Consider the following 22,498-nt stretch of genomic DNA (forward strand, 5'->3'; position numbering starts at 1 on the left):
TTATGGTGAAATATAACATATATACAGAAAGGTGATAACTTTCAAAGTACAATTTAATGAATAGCTACAGAGCAAATTTTAAAGAATATTATGGGTCACAGTTCCACCATTTCTGTTATTTCCTTCTAGCTATTCTAATACCTTAGCACCTAAAAAATTATATAAAGATTCAGTATTTGTAATCCTTTGTTAAATCCTATCTTGTCTGTTGCTACCCCTTCCTCTCACTTTCTCGATCTTCAGGGATATCTAGGCAGTGACCATCCTAACTTGTTCTTATTGAAAAGGGGTGTCAACATTATGATATGCCCTTCTTTTAATTGTTTCCAAATATTAGATCTATTTTATGTAAATATCTCACCTGGACAATTGGAAAAGTCTTTGCCATTTTCCAAGGCAGCCGTTTGCTGTCTTTGGGAAATTTCAGAGGGCATTTTCTTTCCAATGTTCAGGTTTGTTTACAGTAATTACAAAAAGTAAGGCTTTGAACCCTGGTGCCTAAAGGTTTTTGTTTTCTTTTTCTCTGGGACTCCAGGAGTATATATTAGTATATAATTATACTAATATATTTATTAGATAAATATATGCACCTATTTATCTTTTGGCAATTTGAAGAGAGCTCTTTAAGAATTTTTTTGTTAATTTGCTATTACCATTGGAGGTATCAAAATATACACGAACAAGAAGACTGATACAAATGGAAAGTTAGTCATGCAAAAAAATAGAAGCACAGAAATATACTTTTGAGAGGGACAAATAAAGGATTGAATATGCATCATCTCATCCCATTTCTGCTCTCTTTTTCAGACCAACTCTAACTGTAATGCAGTGTGCTTTTCTATAGAATGATTTTCAGGCCATTTGTTTCCTAATTCTAAATCATACTGAGGCTAGATTGTGTTACAGAAATAATCTATTTTTCCCCCATAGGATTGTAACTAAAATCTTTCCAGGTTTTCAAAATATAGCACAAAGGGCTATATTTAGGAATGCTATTAGAATTAGGATTTCCCATTTTAAAGAATTTCCACAATCAGTAACCAATTAGGAACACTTGAAAAACACAAATGCAGTAACACACCAACTAACAAATTTAAATGGACCCTTAACACTTACTATATATTTAAGTAACACACCAATTAATAACTAGACCAAACACACCAATTAACAATTTAACAGGCATTAAATGCTCACTATACCTAAGTAACACTATCCATTAACAGTTAAACAGGCATCATACACTTACTTATTTTCATTAAATACTGATAAATTGTTGGATTACTTATTTTCTAGAAGTATAACTCAACAAACTCATGTTAGGGCCTTGAACCCCGTACAGAATGGTACTCAAAAACAGAAAGGTGTAGAGATCAGAGCAAAGGGGATTGTTCTGGAAGTGGGACCCAGAGCCTCAGTCCCAGGTCCAGGGACTAGAACTGCCATACTGACTCCATGATCCACTTCTACCTTGAGGACCCACTCACCCAGTCTGATGTCCAGACATGGAACTGGAAACTGTTTCCCTCTTTGAAGCTTTTTAAGGTGCTGAGGGTCTGGAGTACTGGCAGAGCAGAAAAACCTAGTTGCTTAGCCTCTAGACTAAGAGTCTAACAGCCACAAAAGACTTGATTACTATGTTTACTTGTCCTGCCAGGGCTCCAGAACTTTGGGCAGTTGTACTCCTTGCTTCTTAGGAACCTTTGTCCCACCTGGGTCAGCAAATTTATACTGGTCAAAAGTGGTGGATTCTCTGCCCGATGCACTCAAATGACAAATTCCTGAGATACCAGGGCTTCAAAGAGAGAAAGAGTTTATTGCTAGGTGCGAAGCAGGAGATCAGACGGCCTATCAACCTAAAAATCTGTTTCTTTGAATTATAGTAAAGTAAACTCTGATAGTTATATATTATCAAAAGATGGGCAGGTTTTAGGATAATGATCACAATGGCTCAAGATGATGTGATTAGAGATGGTCTAAGTATTGAGGATGCACAGCTTGATTACATGCTTAGTCACAGAACCTATGTAAGAAAATGGCAGCCTTAATATGATGATGGGCATGATTTTTAGTATTATAATGAAGTATAGGTCACTTGTAGGTTAAAGTTTAAGCTACCGTGCATGTCAGCAGGCCAATTTTGGTTAGATTCAGCTCCGTCTATCAAGATAGCTTTGGAATTGGGATGGGTTAGTTTTGAGCTGACTCAAGACCCTTCATTAATAAACATTAGGGACTGTCTTTAGTGATCATAAGACTCTAAAGTTGAAAAGCCAGATAAAATGATACCAGTAAGGGTAGTCACAAGGTTTTTACAACCACAAGATCACAAGATAAAGGCTATATAGTTATACAATCATTATCATATATCAAGGCAACTGGATTATAGTTCAGTAATTTCAGGTATTTCCTTCTGGCTATACTAATATACTAGAAAGTAAAAAGAAATATCTATATGATGATTAAGTAATCATAATCATTTCTTAAATTCTAACTTCTTGATTACATATTCAGCATTTGTGGAGCCCTTCTCCAGCCCCTATCCTCCAGAGTTCTATGCCCTTGGGATTTGTCCTTTTATTTGCTGAATCTCTGGGGAGGTTTTTTCAGTGTGTCTTATATTGCCATGTTGATGATGTTACCCAACCATATTTATTTATTTATTATTTATTTATTTATTTATTTATTTATTATTTATTTATTTATTTTTCTTTTTTTTTTTCATTTTTATTGAGATTGTTCAGATACCATACAATTATCCAAAGATCCAAAGTGTACAATCACTTGCCCCTGGGTACCCTCATACAGCTGAGCATCCATCACACTTAATTTTTGTTCAATTTTTAGAAACTTTTCATTACTCCAGACAAGAAATAAAGTGAAAGATGAAAAAAGAAAAAAAGAAAAGGAAACACTAATCCTCCCCTATCCCTAACCAACCCCCCTCAATTGTTGACTCATAGTATTGGTATAGTACATTTGTTGCTGTTTATGAAAAAATGTTGAAATACTACTAACTGTAGTATATAGTTTGTAATAGGTATATAGTTCTTCCCTATATACCCCTCTATTATTAACTTCTAATTGTGTTGTCATACATTTGTTCTGGTTCATGGAAGCAATTTCTAGCATTTGTACAGTTGATCATGGACATTGCCCACCATAGGATTCAGTTTTATACATTCCCATCTTTTGACCTCCAACTTTCTTTCTGGTGACATATATGACTCTGAGCTTCCCCTTTCCACCTCATTCACACACCATTCGGCGCTGTTAGTTATTCTCACATCTTGCTAACAACACCCCTGTTCATTTCAAAACATTTGAGTTCATCCTAATTCAACATTCTCCTCATATTAAGCAACCACTCCCCATTCTTAAGCCTCGTCCTATATCTTGGTACCTTATATTTCATGTCTATGAGTTTACCTATTATAATTAGTTCCTGTCAGTGAGACCCTGTAATAATTGTCCTAATGTGTCTGGCTTATTTCACTCAGTATATTGCCCTCGAGGTTTTGTCATCAACCCATTTTTTTTTTTAATATGGTTTTGTTCACTCACCATACATTCCATCCCAAGTAAATAATCGATGGTTTTCTGCATGGTCATACATTTATGTGTTCACCACCTTCACCACTATCTATATAAGAGCCTCTACATTTCTTCCACAAGGCAGGAGGGAGAGTCAAAGAAGGTAGAGAGGCAAAAGAAAGAGGAAAAAAAATGACAGCTAGGAAGCAGCAAAAGGAAAAATAACCTTAAATCAAAGTAGAATAAAGAATCAAACAATACCACCAATGTCAAGTGTCTAACATGCCTCCCCTATCCCCCCCTCTTATCTGCATTCACCTTGGTATATCACCTTTGTTACATTAAAGGAAGCATAATACAATGATTCTATTAGTTACAGTCTCTAGTTTATGCTGATTGCATCCCTCCCCCAATGCCTCCCTATTTTTAACACCTTGCAAGGTTGACATTTGCTTGTTCTCCCTCATAAAAGAACATATTTGTACATTTTATCACAATTGTTGAATACTCTAGATTTCACCAAGTTACACAGTCCCAGTCGTTATCTTTCCTCCTTTCTTGTGGTGTCTCACATGCTCCCCACCTTCCTCTCTCAACCGTATTCATAGTTACCTTTGTTCAGTGTACTTATATTGTTGTGCTACCATCTCCCAAAATTGTGTTCCAAACCACGCACTCCTGTCTTCTATCACCCTGTAGTGCTCCCTTTAGTATTTCCTGTAGGGCAGGCGTCTTGTTCACAAAGTCTCTCATTGTCTGTTTGTCAGAAAATATTTTGAGATCTCCCTCATATTTGAAGGACAGCTTTGCTGGATACAGGATTCTTGGTTGGTGGTTTTTCTCTTTCAGTATCTTAAATATATCACACCACTTCCTTCTTGCCTCCATGGTTTCTGCTGAGAGATCTGCACATAGTCTTATGAAGCTTCCTTTGTACGTAATGGATTGCTTTTCTCTTGCTGCTTTCAGGATTCTCTCTTTGTCTTTGACATTTGATAATCTGATTATTAAGTGTCTTGGCGTAGGCCTATTCATATCTCTTCTGTTTGGAGTAGGCTGCGCTTCTTGGATCTGTAATTTTATGTCTTTCATAAGAGATGGGAAATTTTCATTAATTATTTCCTCTATTATTGCTTCTGCCCCATTTCCCTTCTCTTCTCCTTCTGGGACACCAATGATACGTACATTATTGTACTTTGTTTCATCCTTGAGTTCCCGGAGACGTTGCTCATATTTTTTCATTCTTTTCTCCATCTGCTCCTTTGCGTGTAGGCTTTCAGGTGTTTTGTTCTCCAGTTCCTGGGTGTTTTCTTCTGCCTCTTGAGATCTGCTGTTGTATGTTTCCATTGTTTCTTTCATCTCTTGTGTTGTGCCTTTCATTTCCATAGATTCTACTAGTTGTTTTTTTGAACTTTTGATTTCTGCTGTATACATGTCCAGTTCTTCCTTTACAGCCTCTATCTCTTTTGCAATATCTTCTCTAAACTTTTTGAACTGATTTAGCATTAGTTGTTTAAATTCCTGTATCTCAGTTGAAGTGTATGTTTGTTCCTTTGACTGGGCCATAACTTTGTTTTTCTTAGTGTAGGTTGTAATTTTCTGTTGTCTAGGCATGGTTTCCTTGGTTATCCAAATCAGGTTTTCCCAGACCAGAACAGGCTCAGGTCCCAGAGGGAAGAAATATTCAGTATCTGGTTTCCCTGTGGGTGTGTCTTAGAAAATTGCTCCACCCTTTGATGCCTCGGGTCACTGTGCTTTTCTGCCCAGCAGGTGACGCCTGTTAGCCTATAATTCTTGACTGGTGTGAGGAGGTATGGCTGTGTTCCCCCAGGCTCTGGGGTCTGGTTCTGAATGGAAAGGGCCCCACCCCTTTCCTCCTAGAGAAGACAGACCCCCCAGGTGGAGGTCATTAGCATTTCAATGGTCTTTATCTCTGCTTGTGCTGTCTCCGCCCTTCCCAGAGTCACAGCCCTGGAAACTGAAAATGACTGGGGCTTTCTCCACTGAGCCAAAAAAGAAACAGTCCCCTTCAGACCCAGTCCAAGGCGACTCTCCGGCTCTCCCAGGTCAGTCGTCACCTAAAGCCTCTGTCTGTTTTTGGGGGATGCGTACCTGTAGTGAGCAGTTCACACTCGCTACTTAAAACCCTAGTTGGAGCTCAGCTGAGCTATATTCGCTTGCTGGGAGAGAGCTTCTCTCTGGCACCACGAGGCTTTGCAGCTTGGGCTATGGGGTAGGGGGGTCTCACGACTTGGATCCTCAGGTTTTACTTACAGATTTTATGCTGTGTTCTCGGGCATTCCTCCCAATTCAGGTTGGTGTATGATGAGTGGATGGTCTGGTTTGTCCCCCCGCAGTTATTCTGGATTATTTACTAGTCGTTTCTGGTTTTTTGTAGTTGTTCCAGGGGGACTACTTAGCTTCCACTCCTCTCTATGCCGCCATCTTGCCCGAGTCCCAGAAACACCCCCATATTTATTTTTAAAGCACTTATACCCTAGAGCAGAATTTCTCAATCAAGGCACTATTGACATTTTGGACTGAATAGTTCTTCGTTGTAGGAGGCTGTCCTGTGCATTGTAGGATATTCGGCAGCATCTCTGGCCTCTAACCATTAGATTCAAGTAGTCCCTCCTCAGTTGTGATAACCAAAAATGTCTTCAGATGCAAAATCTCCCTCTTACCCATTAAGAATCACTGCCTTAGAGGAAAACATTTTAAAACACATTTTTAAAAGAAGCTTTATTGAAATATAATTCACATGCCATACAATTCACCCTTTTAAAGTGTACAATTCAGTGGTTTTTAATATATGTAGAGTGTTGTGAAGCCATTACCACAATCTAATTTTAGGACATTTTTATTCCCCCTTAATGAAACCTCATGCCCATTAGCAGTCACTCCCTATCTCTGCCCCCTACCCTAGGCAACCTACTTTCTGTCTCTATGGATTTGCCTAATCTGGATATTTCATATACATGGCATCATTCAATATGTGGTCTTTTGTGATTGACTTCTTTCATTTAGCGTAACATTTTTGAGGTTCATCCATGTTGTAGCCCATATCAGTAATTCATTCCTTTTTCCAGATGAGTAATATTCCATTGTATGGATATACCATGTGTTGTTTTTTCCTGTTATCAGTTGGTGGACATTTGGGTTGTTTCTCCTTTTTGGCTATTATGAATCGTGCTTATGGCCATTCATCTACAAGGTGTTGTGTGAAGATATATTTTCATTTCTTTTGGATGAAAGGAGTGGACTTGCTGGGTCATATAAAATACTTTTTAAATGGCAAATTCTACTTTTCAAGAGATATCTTATGGCAAACCCCAAAATATAAAATAAATCTAAGTGGAATGTTTGAAGTGAGGTTAGCTGGAGGCCCCAGATCCCTGCCCGTGCTGCCACTTGATAGTCCTGGTAACCCTGAGGCATCTCCAGAGGCCATGAGGGGTTGGGGTGGTGGTGAGATGGTGTGTGTGTGGGTGGTGGTGGTGGTGGTGCAGGGTTCCTGGGAACACAGCCTGTATGAATGTGCCTCAGAGATATCCAAGACCTTTCAGCAAATTTTAAAAAAAGAATGATGATCACCAAATTCAGCTCTTTAATCAAAAAGGAGAAAACCACAAATGGTTGGGCAATTCCTGTCTACTTATTTGTGTCTAGTGCATCTCCATGTTTAGATTCCCAAGATGAACCTTTATCCTTCATCAACTACATGCTCCATGTCTTGGCTTGAAATGGCCTTTCCAGTTTGCTCTACTCAGTTCTACTGTTTGGATCTCTATTTTTATCTCCTCACTGCATGATAGCTGTGCAAGTCGCTTACTTCGTTCCTCTGCAGCCTCCTTCTGGTACCTCCTTCTCTGGCCTATCCAGCCTACCCCAGCCAGGCTAAACTTTGAAATGACATTGCTTTGATTTGATGTCCACCTTTCTGTCAATGACATTAATTCAATCCCATCCAATTCATTCATTAGATATTTACAAAGCCCAGAATTTATTGTACTGTGAGTGCTGGAGCTGTTCCAGATAAACGTTAATACCCCTGTCTTTCATTAGGGACTGTCTTTCATTGACAAAAATAGCCATCTTAGAAGGTGGTATGTGAAAGAGTCATTTTAATGGCATAAGCACAAAAATTGCTAGAGATCTTTTCTGTCTGGCAGTATTGGGGATGACTTTGTGAATGACACAGCCCTGAAGAATTGGTAGAAATTCTTTACATAAAGATGGTGGTAGTAGGGCATCTGCTGGAAAGGATGGCATGACCAAGGGCACAGAAATAGGAAGGCACAGATGGTATCTGGGAATTATGAGTCAAGTAATTTAAGTAGGTGAGTAATAGAACATCAGATAATACAGTTTTGTAGATCGAAGAAAGTGAGAGGCCTAGAAAGTCAGGCCAAGGGATTTGAACTTTATTTAGTGGACATTGAAGAAATGACTGATACAATCCAACCTGGGATTTCTCTGTTACAATAGCCCTTCTGGTCTCTTGTTAGGAAATGCTGTGAGGCAGTGAAAGGGTTTTGACCAGAGAGCTGGGGAACCCGTGAACTTCTGTCACAGACTCCCTTCATGATTTCTTTCAGTTGCTTCACCTCTCTGGGCCTGGTTTTCCTTATCAATAAAATCAAAGTAGACTGGACAAAATAATCCTCCTGGCATCTCTATTCCTGACTCGAAGCATGGGCCAAGAAGTTCTGATGCTACTTGAAGAGTGAGGGATGAGTTGAGGTAAGGGCTGTGGGAAGATGGCAGGGAAGATCATCTGTGGGATTTCCATGGAGAGATGGATTACATTTGTAAACACTGGAAAATAAGAAAATATTTGTCTGTAATCTATCCAGCTTCCACCTTGCACATCTTTTTTTTTTTTTTGCTGTTATGGCAGAAAGTTTTACTTTTTTTTATTTTTATTTTTATTTTTTTTATTAAATTCCATTTTACTGAAATACATTCACACACCATGCAATCATCCATGACATACAATCCACTGTCCACAGTATGATAACATAGTTATGCGTTCATCACCACAATCTATCTCTGAACATTTTCCTTACATCAGAAAGAACCAGAACAAGAATAAAAAATAAAAATGAAAAAAGAACACCCAAATCATCCCCCCATCCCACCCCATTTGTCCTTTAGTTTTTATCCCCATTCCTCCACTCATCCATACACTAGATAAAGGGGATGTGATCCACAAGGTCTTCACAATCACACTGTCACCCCTTGTAATCTACATTATTCTATAATTGTCTTCAGGAGTCCAGACTGCTGGGTTGGAGTTTGGTAGTTTCAGGTATTTACTTCTAGCTATTCCAATACATTAAAGCCTAAGAGGTGTTATCTATATAGTGCATAAGAATGTCCACCAGAGTGACCTCTCGACTCCATTTGGAATCTCTCAGCCACTGAAACTATTTCGTCTCATTTTGCATCCCCCTTTTGGTCAAGAAGATACTCTCAGTCCCACGATGCCGGGTCCACATTCATCCCCGGGAGTCATACTCTGTGTTGCCAGGGAGATTTACACCCCTGGGAGTCGGGTCCCACGTAGAGGGGAGGGCAGCGAGTTCACCTGTCGAGATGGCTCAGTTAGAGAGAGAGAGGGCCACATCTGAGCAACAAAGAGGTACTCAGGGGGAGACTCTTAGGCACCATTACATACAACTTTAGACTCTCCTTTGTTGCACATCTTTTTTTAGTTTTAGTAGTTTTCTTCTTATCTTTAATCTGGAAGGTTGTGAAATTGTTTGGGGATGAAGCATATGTGCTTTGTCTCATCTTTAGAACCCTAGTGCATAGTACAGTGCTTGGCTTTTAGCCTCTCAGCAAGACTCTGGTAAATGAAAAATTTCTTCCAACCCCTGTCAAAACCTGCTCCCAGGAAGGAAATATGTAAGCAAATTCATACTAATGTGTAAATGACTGATAATCATTTAAATTGTGATCCATATACTAAGAGAAATTTTTCTTTTAAGGAATGTAATAGCCCTTTGCTGTAAAACCAAATTCAGATCTAAGTGGCATGCATAGAACTGGGGTAGGTTTCAAGATAGTAGTAGTGATATTTCCAACCAGGTTCTCAGTCACTATTCTCTTTTCCTAAAGGGGCCCTTCAATTCCCACCTGTAGGTCAAACCTTGCCTCATTTTCTACAATAAATACTGTCTGTTCTCAGCAGAAATTAATGGAGTTCTGTTTCAACATTCTGGGACATAGCATTTAGGCTTTGCTTGCTTCTAAACTCATTCTGAGTCTTTGTAGCCCATTTCACAAAACTGGGCTTCTGTTTTGTTTCTCTCAGCCTGGCTATCAGCTATGACAACATAACAGTCTCCTGGACGCTCTTAGATTAGAGTTCTCCTTGTCTATTTCCAGTATGTCTTAACACTGTTCCCCAATCTGTTACACATTGATTCAAGTTTTGGCTTTGTTGCATTCTGCTGAACCAGCAGCAGGACTCACCCTGAAAGGAGTAATAGGGGGAGACCCAGCTGTGAATGCCCCAAACTACCCCATAATGAGACCTGTTGAGATTCCACAGAAAGAGGCACTGAATGCCAGGGTGATCAGTCCTTAAGCATTTATTAGGGGAAGTTATTTACAGAGCGTTACTGCTTCCTTAAGATGAACAGTGAGACTGGCAGAAAGTTCACTTGTGTATGTCTGCATCTATGGCAACCACCGTATGGGTTATATATGGCTGGGGGACAAAGGTGGCTGAATTCAAGTTTGGGGAAAACATCTGGGAATGTCTTTTTTCCAAAACAGGATGCACTCAGGGCAGGCAGTGTTCAAGATTATAGCAGCTAAAGCTCAACATGCTTCCAGGGAGTTACAGGGAGGGTTGCCTGAGGAGGGGGGCAGGGGTTAGGTCAATCCTCAGTCAGGAAGGAGATGCTATATGTATCATACAATCCACCCCCCCCCCCGACTGGCCCTTACAATTTCACACACCCCCTCTTCCTCAAGAGTCCCTGGGCCATGGCAGGATGGGAGAATAGCTTGTAAAACTGTTTTTCCCATTTTTAAGGAGCATTGGAGACAGAACCCACACCAACAATACATATGTGTGCATAGAATAAGTCCAATTGCCACAATATCTAGAAGACTCATCAACAGTGTTTTCCACCAGCTACCCCACCTTACAAACCAAGCTTTTATTTGGGACCACCATAAATCATCACCCATTTGATCTATGAGTTGCAATTGTAAGTGAGCCAAGGAACTTTTCTACTTCAGCCTTTTATCTGGAACATAGACACAACATTCAGTTTATAATGAGGTGCACGTTCCCCCTTGTGCAGCAGTGAGAATATCCAGGGCCATGTGGTTTTGTAACACCACCTTGTGCATAGCCACAGTTTTTTTTGATTTAATGCAGAGAGGCTGTGTTTATTGTCATTGAGGACCATAGTTACAAACTTTTGGAGGGTTTCTATTTTGAGCATGATGTCAACATCGCCTCCTTGGGGACAAAAACAGATTAAATAATCCCGCCCAAAGAATACAGACCTGTTGCACTTCTTTCTCAGATTGGCTCATTTAGGGGCACTGGGATTGTGTCTGATATCCTAGAGTTCCTCCAGGAGAAGCTCAGAGTGCAGCTCCCTGTCCACCTGGGGACAGCCACAGCCACATGTTTGTGCTGCATAATCATTGCATGCCATTAGGGAAAATCCAGTAGATACTGGGGCATTGGCCCCAGTCAGTAGCGAACAAGTCACTGCTAGCTAGGACAATGGTATGGAAGCATTTTCCAGGAGACATAGCCCAGATATCTAGTATTAATTAGTTCATGAACTTTTTTTTTTTATTTTGAAATAAATTCAAAGTTATAGGAACAGTTGCAAAAACAATACTAACCCCATATACAGAATTCCATCATACCCTGACCCCCCTCCCCCGATAGCTCAATCCACCAACTTTAACATGCTGTCACATCGCTATTTCTTTCCCTCCCTCCCTCCCTTCTTCCCTATCTATCATCAATCTTCTATTGCTCTGTCTTCTGAACATATGAGAGCTAGCTGCATACATCCTTGAACATACACTATAATTCACGTATACACTTCCCATGAACAAGAACATTCTTTTATGCAATCCCATTAAGCACAGCTAAGAAGTACAAGAGATTCAACAATGATACGAAGCTTACATTCTATATTTCCTTTTCCTTATGTCTCAACTGTGTCCCTTTGAGCCACCTGTCCTCTATCCTCCAATCCCATCCAAGTTCATCCTTGGCATTCAATTGTCATCTATTTAGACTGTCTTTTTTTTTTTTTTTTCAATTGTGGGAACATATATACAGCCTAAATCTTCCCATTCCACCCCCTCCCTAGCCTTCCATTAGTGGGATTAATCACATTTAGAATGTTGTAATGCTCTTTTCCACCATCCATTACTAGAAATTTCCCTTCACCTCAAAAAGCAACCCTATACTCATTTCTTAACTCCCCATTGCCCCTTCCCCCATTTGTCTTAACCCAAACTCTACTTTTCATCTCTATGGTTATATTCTCTGATAATTTCTTTGTGTTTGCTGTGGGGGTTAAAATTAACCTCTTAAATCCATAACAATCTTGTTTTTCTTTGATACCACCTTCACTTCAATAGGACACATAAACTATGTTCCTATACTCCTGCATTCCCCCACCTTTATATAGTTGTCTAAAATTACATATTTTATGTTGAGTTCAAAACCACTGATTTGTCACTAGAGTTTGTGTATTTTATATCATGTAGGAAGTAAATAGTGGAGTTACAGTTCAAAAATTATTGACTTCTATTTGTATTCCATTGTGGTTGGAGAATGTGCTTTGAGTATATTCAAATTTTTTTTTAATTTATTGAGGCTTGTTTTATGTCCCAGCTTATGATCCCTTCTGGAGAAAGATCCATGATCCCTAGAGAAAAATGAGTGTCCTGGTGATTTGGGATGTAAGGTACTATATCTGTCTGTTAAAATTCTCTATATCTCTTTCTCCTTTCTTTGTTTCTCTGTTGGTAGGGCTCCCTTTAGTATCTGAAGTAGGGCAGGTCTTTTATTGGCAAACTCTCTCAGCATTTGTTTGTCCGTGAAAAATTTAAGCTCTCCCTCAAATTTGAAGGAGAGTTTTGCTGGATAAAGTATTCTTGGTTGGAAATTTTTCTCTCTCAGGATTTTAAATATGTCATGCCACTGCCTTCTCGCCTCCATGGTGGCCGCTGAGTAGTCACAACTTAGTCTTATGTTGTTTCCTTTGTATGTGGTGAATTGCTTTTCTCTTGCTGCTTTCAGAACTTGCTCCTTCTCTTCAGTATTTGAGAGTCTGATCAGAATATGTCTTGGAGTGGGTTTATTTGGATTTATTCTATTTGGAGTTCGCTGGGCATTTATGCTTTGTGTATTTATATTGTGTAGAAGGTTTGGGAAGTTTTCCCCAACAATATCTTTGAATACTCTTTCTAGACCTTTACCCTTCTCTTCCGCTTCTGGGACACCAATGAGTCTTAAGTTTGGATGTTTTATTTTATCTATCGTATCCCTGAGATCCATTTCGATTTTTTCAATTTTTTTCTCCATTCTTTCTTTTGTTCTTTCATTTTCCATTCTGTGGACTTCTAGGACACTGAGACGTTGTTCAGCTTCCTCTAGTCTTGTATTGTGAATATCCAGAGTCTTTTTAATTTGGCCAACAGTTTCTTTTATTTCCATAAGATCTTCTATTTTTTTATTTACTCTTGTAATGTCTTCTTTATGCTCTTCTAGGGTCTTCTTTATGTAGCTTATATCCTGGGCCATGGTCTTCTTGATGTCCTTTAAATCCTTTGCCATGTTTTCATTCCTCGATTGTAGTTCTTTGATTAATTGTGCGAGGTACTTTTTCTCTTCTGATAACTTGATTTGTGTGTTTGAAGTTGGATTCTCCATATCGTCTGGTTTTATCATATGCATTAAGATTTTCTGTTTTTGGCCTCTTGGCATTTGCTTTGCTTGATAGGGTTCTTTGAAGTTGTAAAAAAAAAATGCCTATCTAATTTTTCAGAAACACAGTTTGGTGGCGTACACTTTCTCTAACTAACCAGCAGATGGCGTCTGTGAGTCACCTATACCCCTCAAGTCAGTTCTCCACCTTGTCCCCGTGGTGTGTGGGGAAATGATTCTTGTGGGGTTCAGTTGGAGAACTCAGTTTGGGTGTGTTGCTGGAGCCGTCCGCCCTGAATGTGGGGCGTGTGTACGGGTGGCCAGGGAGGAAGGACAGCTTTAATATTCAAATCCCCCAGGTTCCCAGAGATTCAAGGCTGCCGCAAGAGTCTAAGCCTTCATTTCATTTCAGCCCCAGACCCTCTCTCTCGCTATCCCACAAACCACTGTACTTGGCGTAATGTCCCTGGGTTCTCTGAGCGGGTCCCCCCGTCCAGCCGTGATCCTCCAGGACCTGTGCCGAGGGAATGCCATGCTACGTCACCAGTGCGTGCCGACCCTCAAGGGAAGCCCCGGGCCGCCAGGCCATGCCGGGGCGCTTTCAGCCTGATGCAAAGATGGCCAAACGGGGCATCTCCACAACCCCCTCCTCGCAGCATTCCTCCTTCCCATCTCCGGGACAACTGGCGGGGCTCTGGTCCATGGGCACGGCCCTGGGCAGGAGTTTATCCAGCCCTCCAGGGAGCCAGCTGCTACCCGCGGGGTTTCTTTCTGCTTCCAGCTCTCCTCTCCGTTCCCCTGGCCCCAAGGGTATCTGCAGCAGGCTATCTTCCAGGCCAGACACCGAGAGGCCGGCCCAGCCCCTTCTTTTTTGCTGTGTTTTACTGCGTGGTTCCCACTATCGCAGCTGCAGCTGCTCCTGGGTTTTTTCCTTTTTTTTTTCTTTAAAGAGCCCGTCGGTCTCCAAACATCAAACTCTGGCTTCCCCAGACCGCCGCACGGCTGCGGGTCTTCCAGCCAGCTTACTCACTCGTTTCAGACTGCAGACTCCCGGTTTCACCAAGTATACGACCCCTGTGGAACTAACAGACCTCGTCCAGCTGGTGCATCGCTGTAACTGGTATTCTGGGTCACTTTCTGGTTTTTATCTAGTGTTTTTCACGGAGGTGTTTTTTGCTCTGTCTCACCTAGCTGCCATCTTAGTTTCTCTTCCAGTTCATGAACTTTTGTATATTTTTTTGTTCCCAATGCAGGGAGGCAGGTCATAATAGTATCCTGTGGGAGGAGTTAGCCAAATAAACCCATCCCATAATTGGGTATAGGACCCCCCACTGATGGAAGGTTGTATTCTTTGGGGGCATTATGTGCTTCCCGATGGCTTCTCTTTCTGAGGCTTTGCTGGAAAAGGTTAGGTTATGCTCCACTCCCCATGAATTAACAGTATTACTTGTGATGTTGGTGGTGTTCAGGGTTGACATTGCCTTCTGTTGCTCTCTGATGCAGTGTTGGGTGGCCTCCAAATTGTGACCTTGAAGCGGATTGACCCACTGGGGGTCTCCTCCATGGCTGCTGAAAGGCATGAGGCTGCAAACCCAACAGTTGGATGGATTGTGTGTGTCCACAGTAGGGTGGGCTCAGGCTAATGACACATTTTCAGTGGGGCTCCAAGCATTAACATAAGCAGTTAGCCATAAAAGACAACATAAGCTAGCAGCAAAAAGGTAATAACTTGTTAGGAACACAGATTGGGCTATCTCACCCTTCTATTAATATGAAACCAGTGTTGTTTCCTCCTCCAATGATGACTTTGCCTCTGCAGGGGCTACCCCCTGGCTGACTATACCATATCTTTCGTCCCACCACGGGAGGGGCCGCCACCTCTAGGTTAATAGTGTTAACAGTAATCCAGTGTACCGACACCAAAACCGTGCCCCTTGGGATTGGACACTCGCCTGCCCATTGCCACCGTGTCTCTCCAGGTCCTCTCTCTTCCAGGACTATTGGGGTTAGCTCTTATGGGCAAGAGGATCCCAATCCAAACCTTTGGCACTGTCCACCCCAGACCCCAAGGTGTTATTCTGGTACCTGGGGTGATAGGGATGGAGTTCATGGTGTTATCCCATCTTGGGTGGCATTAGCTTGGGAATCCAGGCTTCCTCTGTCCCTTTCCATGCTTGTACAATTTATGCAAGGGCTGGTGCTGCTAAGATCCTATTAAAGGCTGGCTTACGTCCCTCGGTGAGTGCTTCATTAAGTTATGCTACCCATGAATCAGCAGAAATGGTGAATGGGTGTGCCTCATTCATAAGAGCCAACCAGACAGCTCCTAGCTGGCCCATTGATTACTGTGCTCCTTTTCCATCTCTACCTATCAGGTGTCCATTGCTGGTTATATGGCTGTTGCTCTTCAAGACAGGAGATGGCCTGAGCAGGAGCCATCTATATACCAAGCATTCTGTAGGGGTGTCCCTTCTCCCTCCCTATCCACTGGTGCTTTTCTAGGGACAACTGTGATGGTTAGGTTCATGTGTCAACTTGGCCAGGTGTTCTAGTTTGCTAATGCTGCCAGAATGCAAAACACCAGAAATGGATTGGCTTTTATAAACGGGGTTTATTTGGTTACAAAGTTACAGTCTTAAGGCCATAAAGTGTCCATCAACAAAGGGTACCTTCACTGGAGAGTGGCCAATGGTGTCTGGAAAATCTCTGTTATCTGGGTAGGCACCTGGCTGGCATCTGCCCCAAAGTTCTGGTTTCAAAATGGCTGTCTCCCAGGATGTTCTTCTCTAGCGGCAGTTCCTCAAAAATGTTACTCTTAGTTGCTCTTGGGGTGTTTGTCCTCTCTTAGCTTCTCTGGAGCAAGAGTCTGCTTTCAAAGGTTGTCTTCAAACTGCCTCTCATCTGCAGCTCCTCTCTCAGCTCCTGTGCATTCTTTAAAGTGTCCCTCTTGGCTCTAGCAAGCCCACTCCTTGTGTCTGAGCTTATGTGGTGCTCCAGTAAACTAATCAAGGCCCATGCTGAATGGGCGGGGTCACACCTCCATGGAAATTATCCAATCAGAGTTATCACCTACAGTTGGGTGGGGTGCATTTCCATGGAAACAACCTAATCCAAACGTTCCAACTTAATCCCCACTAATATGTCTGCTCCCACAAGATTGCATCAAAGAACACGTCTTTTTCTGGGGGACATAATATATACAAACTGGTACACCAGGTGATTGTGCCCAATTGTCTAGTCAAGCAAACACTGGCCTAACCATCACTACAAGGACATTTCATGGCTGGTTAATAAACCAGAAGGCTGCTTTATTAAATCATGAGTCAACTGATTGCATCTGTGGCTGATTACGTCTACAATCAACTAAGGGAGTGTCTTCCACAATGAGAGAATTCAATCAGTTGGATTTAATCCAATCAGCTGAAGACTTTTAAGGGAGAAGAGAGAACCTTCATTTCTTCTTCAGCTAACCAGCCTCACCTGGGGAGTTCATTAAGGACCTTCATTGGATTTGCCAGCCTGTCCTATGGAATTTGGACTCATGCATCTCCACAGTTGCATGAGACACTTATAAATCTCATATTTACAGATATCTCCTGTTGGTTCTGTTTCCCTAGAGAATGCTGACTAATACAGCAACTCTTCTGCTTCTTCTGATTCTGTGGTGTATGTTACAGGCCTCAGAAGGACTTGTGACTCCAGTGACATGGGCCCCAATGTTAACTGTCCCTTGTGCTATAGATATGCATGTCACTGCACTAATGTGCTATTCTGGGCTACCACAGAAGCAGGCTGGGCAAACAGCCCTTCTACCCATCCCTTAATGAGATATGTGGTTTTTGTTTCTACTGCCATATTTTCTGTGATGGCCTCTGTTTCTAGTAAACTTGGTACACAGCTAGGAATTGCTTTTCTGGGATGGTATAGAGTTGCTCAGTTCCTTTGGAGAGTTGAGACCAAAACCCCATGGGGATCCATGTCTTCCAGTCCCTTTGCCATAGGGCCCAACCCATTCCCTCTTCTGTGACGGAGACATTTAGCTCAAATAGTTGCCCTGGAGTCACAGTTTGCAAGGCTTGTGTTTGGGCTACTAAAATTTTTGCTTTGGCAAGGGCCTTTGCTGGGGAAGTCACAGACACATGCTCAGCAGCCACCTCCCAGCCCTCGCCTTCCCCCTGCTCCTTTTCTATTGTGCACAGATGTTTCATTCTGTTTCCATTCCACAGCCTGGGGGAGATGTTAGGTCTAATGTAAAGGTCTGACCATACCTTGAACTCTTACATACTGACAAACCAGAACTCTCAATCGCAGGGCCCCCACTCCCTGTGGTGGATAAATACTCAATATTCAAACAGCACAGAATTGTCTCTCCTCTGTTATGTGAACTGGAGCATGTGGAGCTGACATCCACTGACCCTGACCTGATCAGTTGGTCTTCCCGGGAGTCCAGTCATGATGGGATCTCTTCCCCTGCTCTTTTGGACCCTTTGTGCTGTGTAATAAACTTTGTAAGTAATAAACTTTGCTGAAAGTTTCTATTATGCCTGAATCTGTGTTCCCATGATGCACTGCATGGCAACTCACTCTACAGCCTCCTCTTCCTTGCACCGCCAGTCCCTTACTACTTCCTTTTTTATTAGCCTATACAGGGGGTGCAGGTATTGTGCCAAATGAGGAATGAATGTTCTTCAACAGCTCGATAACCCACAAAAGTCTGCACCTCTTTAACTGTTTGTGGGCAGGGGTGAGCTTGGATCTTATTTATCACAGTAGATTATAAAACACATTGCAAAACATTGTGTGTTTTACAATGGTTCCTGACCATATCACCTCCAGGAACTTGATGGTGTTTTCCCATCCCTGTATTTTTTGGAGATGATGGCTCATCTTCTTTTCTGGGGGTGTTTCCAGGCCCTCTCCATGGCTTATTTTGTGGAATATAACATATTTACATAGAAATGATAACTTTCCAAGTGCAACTTAACAAAGTAGGTAGAGAGCAAATTTCAAAGAATGTTATGGGTTACAGTTCCACCATTTCAGTTGTTTCCTTATTGTGAAATATAACATATCAAAAGGGTGATAGCTTTCAAAGTATGATTTAACAAGTAGTTATATAGGAAATTTCCAAGAATGTTATGTTTTACAGTATCTTAGTTTCAGTTATTTCCTTATTGTGAAATATAACATATATACAAAAAGGTAATAACTTTCAAATTACAATTTAACTAGTAGCTATATAGAAAATTTCAAAGAATGTTATGGGCTACATTTCCACCATTTCAGTTCTTTCCTTCTAGCTATTTTAATACCCTAGCAACTAAGAAAAAGTAATTATATGAAGATTCAGTATTCATAATCCTTTTTAAAATTCTATCTTGACTGTTGTTACCCCTTCCTCTAGTTTAATCGCTTTCCTGATCTTCAGGGATGTCTAAGGCAGTGACCACCCTAAGCTGTTCATGTTGAAAAGGGGTGTCAACATTATGGGAAAAGGAGACTCATCTAGTTGATGTTCTTGAAGAGACTATTGCCTCTGGGTTTTGGGACTTAGCTGGAGGAGTTCTCTGGAGGATTTAAGTTTCTGAACAATAAACTTAGTGTGTGAAACTTTTATAGAGTCTCAAATAGGGATCCAGGTATTCTTTAAGGTTTTCAGGACTCCTGTTGACGGGCTTAAGCTATTGTGATCATTTGACATATCTAGGTGAAGCTTGCATAGGAGTAACCTCCAGGACAGCCTCTTGACTCTATTAGAATTCGCTTAGCCACTGAAACCTTATTTTGTTGCCATTTTTCCCCCTTTTGGTCAAAAAGGCATTCTCAACCCCTCAATGTTAGGGCCAGGCTCATTTCCACAATCCATGTCCCACATTGTCAAGGAGATTCACTCACCAGGGGGGTCCTGTCCCACATGGGGGCAGGGTGATGAATTTATTTACAGAGTTGGACTTACAGAAAGTCCACATTTGAGCAACAAAAGAGGCTCTCTGGAGGTGACTCCTAGGCATAATTATAGGTGGGCTTAGCCTCCCCTTTACAACCATAAGTTTCACAAGAGCAAACCTCAAGATCGAGGGCTTGACTTATGAAGCAGGGGGTTCCTAATTTCACATAGCATGTGTTCTGTCCACAATAATCAATCAGTATCTCACATTGTCATCACTTAATTGTACAATCCTTATCACTCTCCATTTTAAACAATTCTCATGACCCCTAACACCCCATAGCTCTTTTCAGTCTCCATGGCTTTTTGCAAAAGACTCAAGTCTTAGCAAAAAAAAAAAAAAAAACTTGAGGTTAGCAAAATACCATCTACATAGTGTTCTATACGTACCCCTTGAAATGGACCCAAGGTGGCCAGGTCCTTGGCCACTAAGCCATGTTGGATAGTAGGGCTGTGTATTTATCTTTGGGGGAGGACCTAGAAGGTCCTCTGCCACCCCTCCCATGTAAAGGCAAACATGTCCTGTGATTGTTTATCTATTAGTATACTAATGAAAGCATTGTCTAAATCTGTAATAGCATGATTTATCTGTAGAAAGGTTGTCATTCTCTGTATTAGTCTGGCCCCTTGAAGGTTGTTAGGCAGATGAAACAGCCATGTTATCCCCTCCTTTTGTGCCCAATCTTGTATTAGGGTGCTAGTGAAGTGGGACCCTTGGTCACTAGAATTGCCATTGAGTGTGCCATACATTGTTTGTAGACCCTGAAGTCCTTTAATAAAGGATTCTTGGTTGGTACGTCTGCAAGGGGATGCCTGCATGAAACTGCTAACAGTGTCAACACAGGTAAGTGCATAATGATACTCTTGGCACCCCGGAAGAGGCCTTATATAATCCACCTGCCAGATGTCTAAAGCTTTAGTTTCTATTGTTCCAGGCAGAGATTTGGGTTGCACTTGAAATGAAAGGGCTAGTACCATCCCTGGTTTTAGAAGCCTGTATGTACTGGCATAATGCTGACAGCTTGTCTGGCTCCAGCCCAGTCTTGGTATCCAGCCTGCAAATAACGAAGTAGTCTGTGAAGCGATGAGGTGCCAGGCCCCCTTCTCCACCACCACCCTACTCATGGCACCGAAGTGGAACTGGGCCAACCTGAGCTGAGCCATGTTGTGCTGCATACAGTGGTGTTAAACACCACCCCCGACGCCTGCCCACCCTCAGGCTGCTCCTCCTGTTGCTATGGCCACCACAGGCCTTGGCATGGTCCCCTGAACAGTCATGGCTGCTGTGATGGGGAGGGAGTGGGGTGCAGCCCACCACTCCTGCCTTGCCTAGTCTGTTTTACCTTATTCGGTATAAGGGGACTAGTATGCAGAGATGCTTTCCCTCCCTAGTCTTCTGAGATAGTTATCTTGACTGACTCATCAGACTCACTTTCACTTTCTAAAGGATTCTATATTTTGGCGTCTCAATCAGAAGCCTTCACTATAGCCCGTGTCTTCACTTTAGGGAGGCTTTTACCAACACCTTTTTGCATACCAGCAGTCCAAAATATTTGTCCTAGATTCCCCTTCTTCCACTTTCCCTGCCATATCAGTTACCAACAAAGTTTCAGGTGACCTCCCGGCTCACTCCAGCTGCACCTGTTCCTCTAGCTTTGTACTCTGGTCTCAGCTGTTAACTGTGCTTCAGTAGCCATTCTTACTGCCCATAGCAGGAGCCACCCTATCCCAGCCACCAGCCACTTTTCCTCCTTGCAGGCTGAATGAAATTTTAGTCCTTCCAGGAGGGAGGTGAGACCTGTTGGGGTTTTTGGAGTATCACTGTACTCCCAGGGTGGCCAGAAGATATCTAAGAGATGTGCAAGGGAGCCCCACATAGACCCTTGTGGACTGCCTGGAGTTTCCCCAGTTGGTTCCTTTTTCCCCTGCCATTTCTCTGGAACCTTACCTACTATTCTAATTATTGCATTTCACTGAACCAGCATCAGGACTCCCTCTGAAAGAACAAATAGGGGGAGATCTAGCCAGGCCTGCCTCAAACTGCCCCACAACAGGTACTGTTGAGATTCCAAAGAAAGAAGCACTGAATGCCAGGATGATCAATCCTTAAGTGTTTATTGGGGGAACTTATGTACAAAGAGCTGCTGTTAACTTACAACAGGCAGTGAGACTGGCAGGAAGTTCACTCTAGTATGTCCGCACCTATGGCAACTACCCTACAGGTTATATATGGCTGGGGGACAAAGGTGGCTGAATGCCAGAGGCTTGCATGTGAGTTTTGGAAAAACATCTGGGGATGAACTATTTTCTCAAAATAAGTTGTGCTTGGGGTGGGCAGTGTTCAAGGTTATAGTAGGTCAAAGCTCTATGTGCTTCCAGAGAGTTACAGAGAGGCATGCCTGAGAGGGGAGGGCAGGGGTGAAGTCAATTCTTGGTTAGGTAGGAGAGGCTATATGTATTATACGGACTTTGATTTCCACCCTGGTATCCACAGTCTTGCTTCCTGTTGTAAGATGCCCCTGATGTTGACTGCCAACCTTCTTAGTCTTCCAAGCATCTCCATCCATAATAGCTTATCTCTTGACACCCTACGGCCATATCCTGAAAGTTAGCTGGAATTCTTGGCACTTCAAATTGGAGCTCCCCTGGCCCTCACCCAAATCATTTAACTACTGACCTGGTCTGCCTTCTGCAGTTTGTTCCTACAGCTCCTTGTCATTGTATTCAACCTGCGAAAAGGGAATGCCTCCACATCTGAAGTTGAGCTAGCTCCCTTGTGAGTTCTACTTCTTTTGCTTTAATTGAACTTAGCCTGCCAGGCCCTGGAAGATGTCAAGCAATGGCCTATTTATCTGGAGCTCCCATGTCAGTCCCTGGAGATAACAGCCAATCCTGCCAGGTTATAAAGAGAGCCACATGGCTAACACATTCCTGTGTGAGTCACCTAGGCAACCAAGGCTGCCTTGTCTCCACAAGATAATAACCATGTGGGCACTCTTTTCCAGTTAGACATCCTTTACTCAGCTCAGGGTTACATTTGTGTAAAATTCTCTTCCTTGGCACATGGGAAGGTTGACAACTTCTAGTTATGCTCT

This window comes from Choloepus didactylus, chromosome X, assembly GCF_015220235.1.
Source record: "Choloepus didactylus isolate mChoDid1 chromosome X, mChoDid1.pri, whole genome shotgun sequence".
NCBI classification, from domain to species: Eukaryota; Metazoa; Chordata; class Mammalia; order Pilosa; family Megalonychidae; genus Choloepus; species Choloepus didactylus.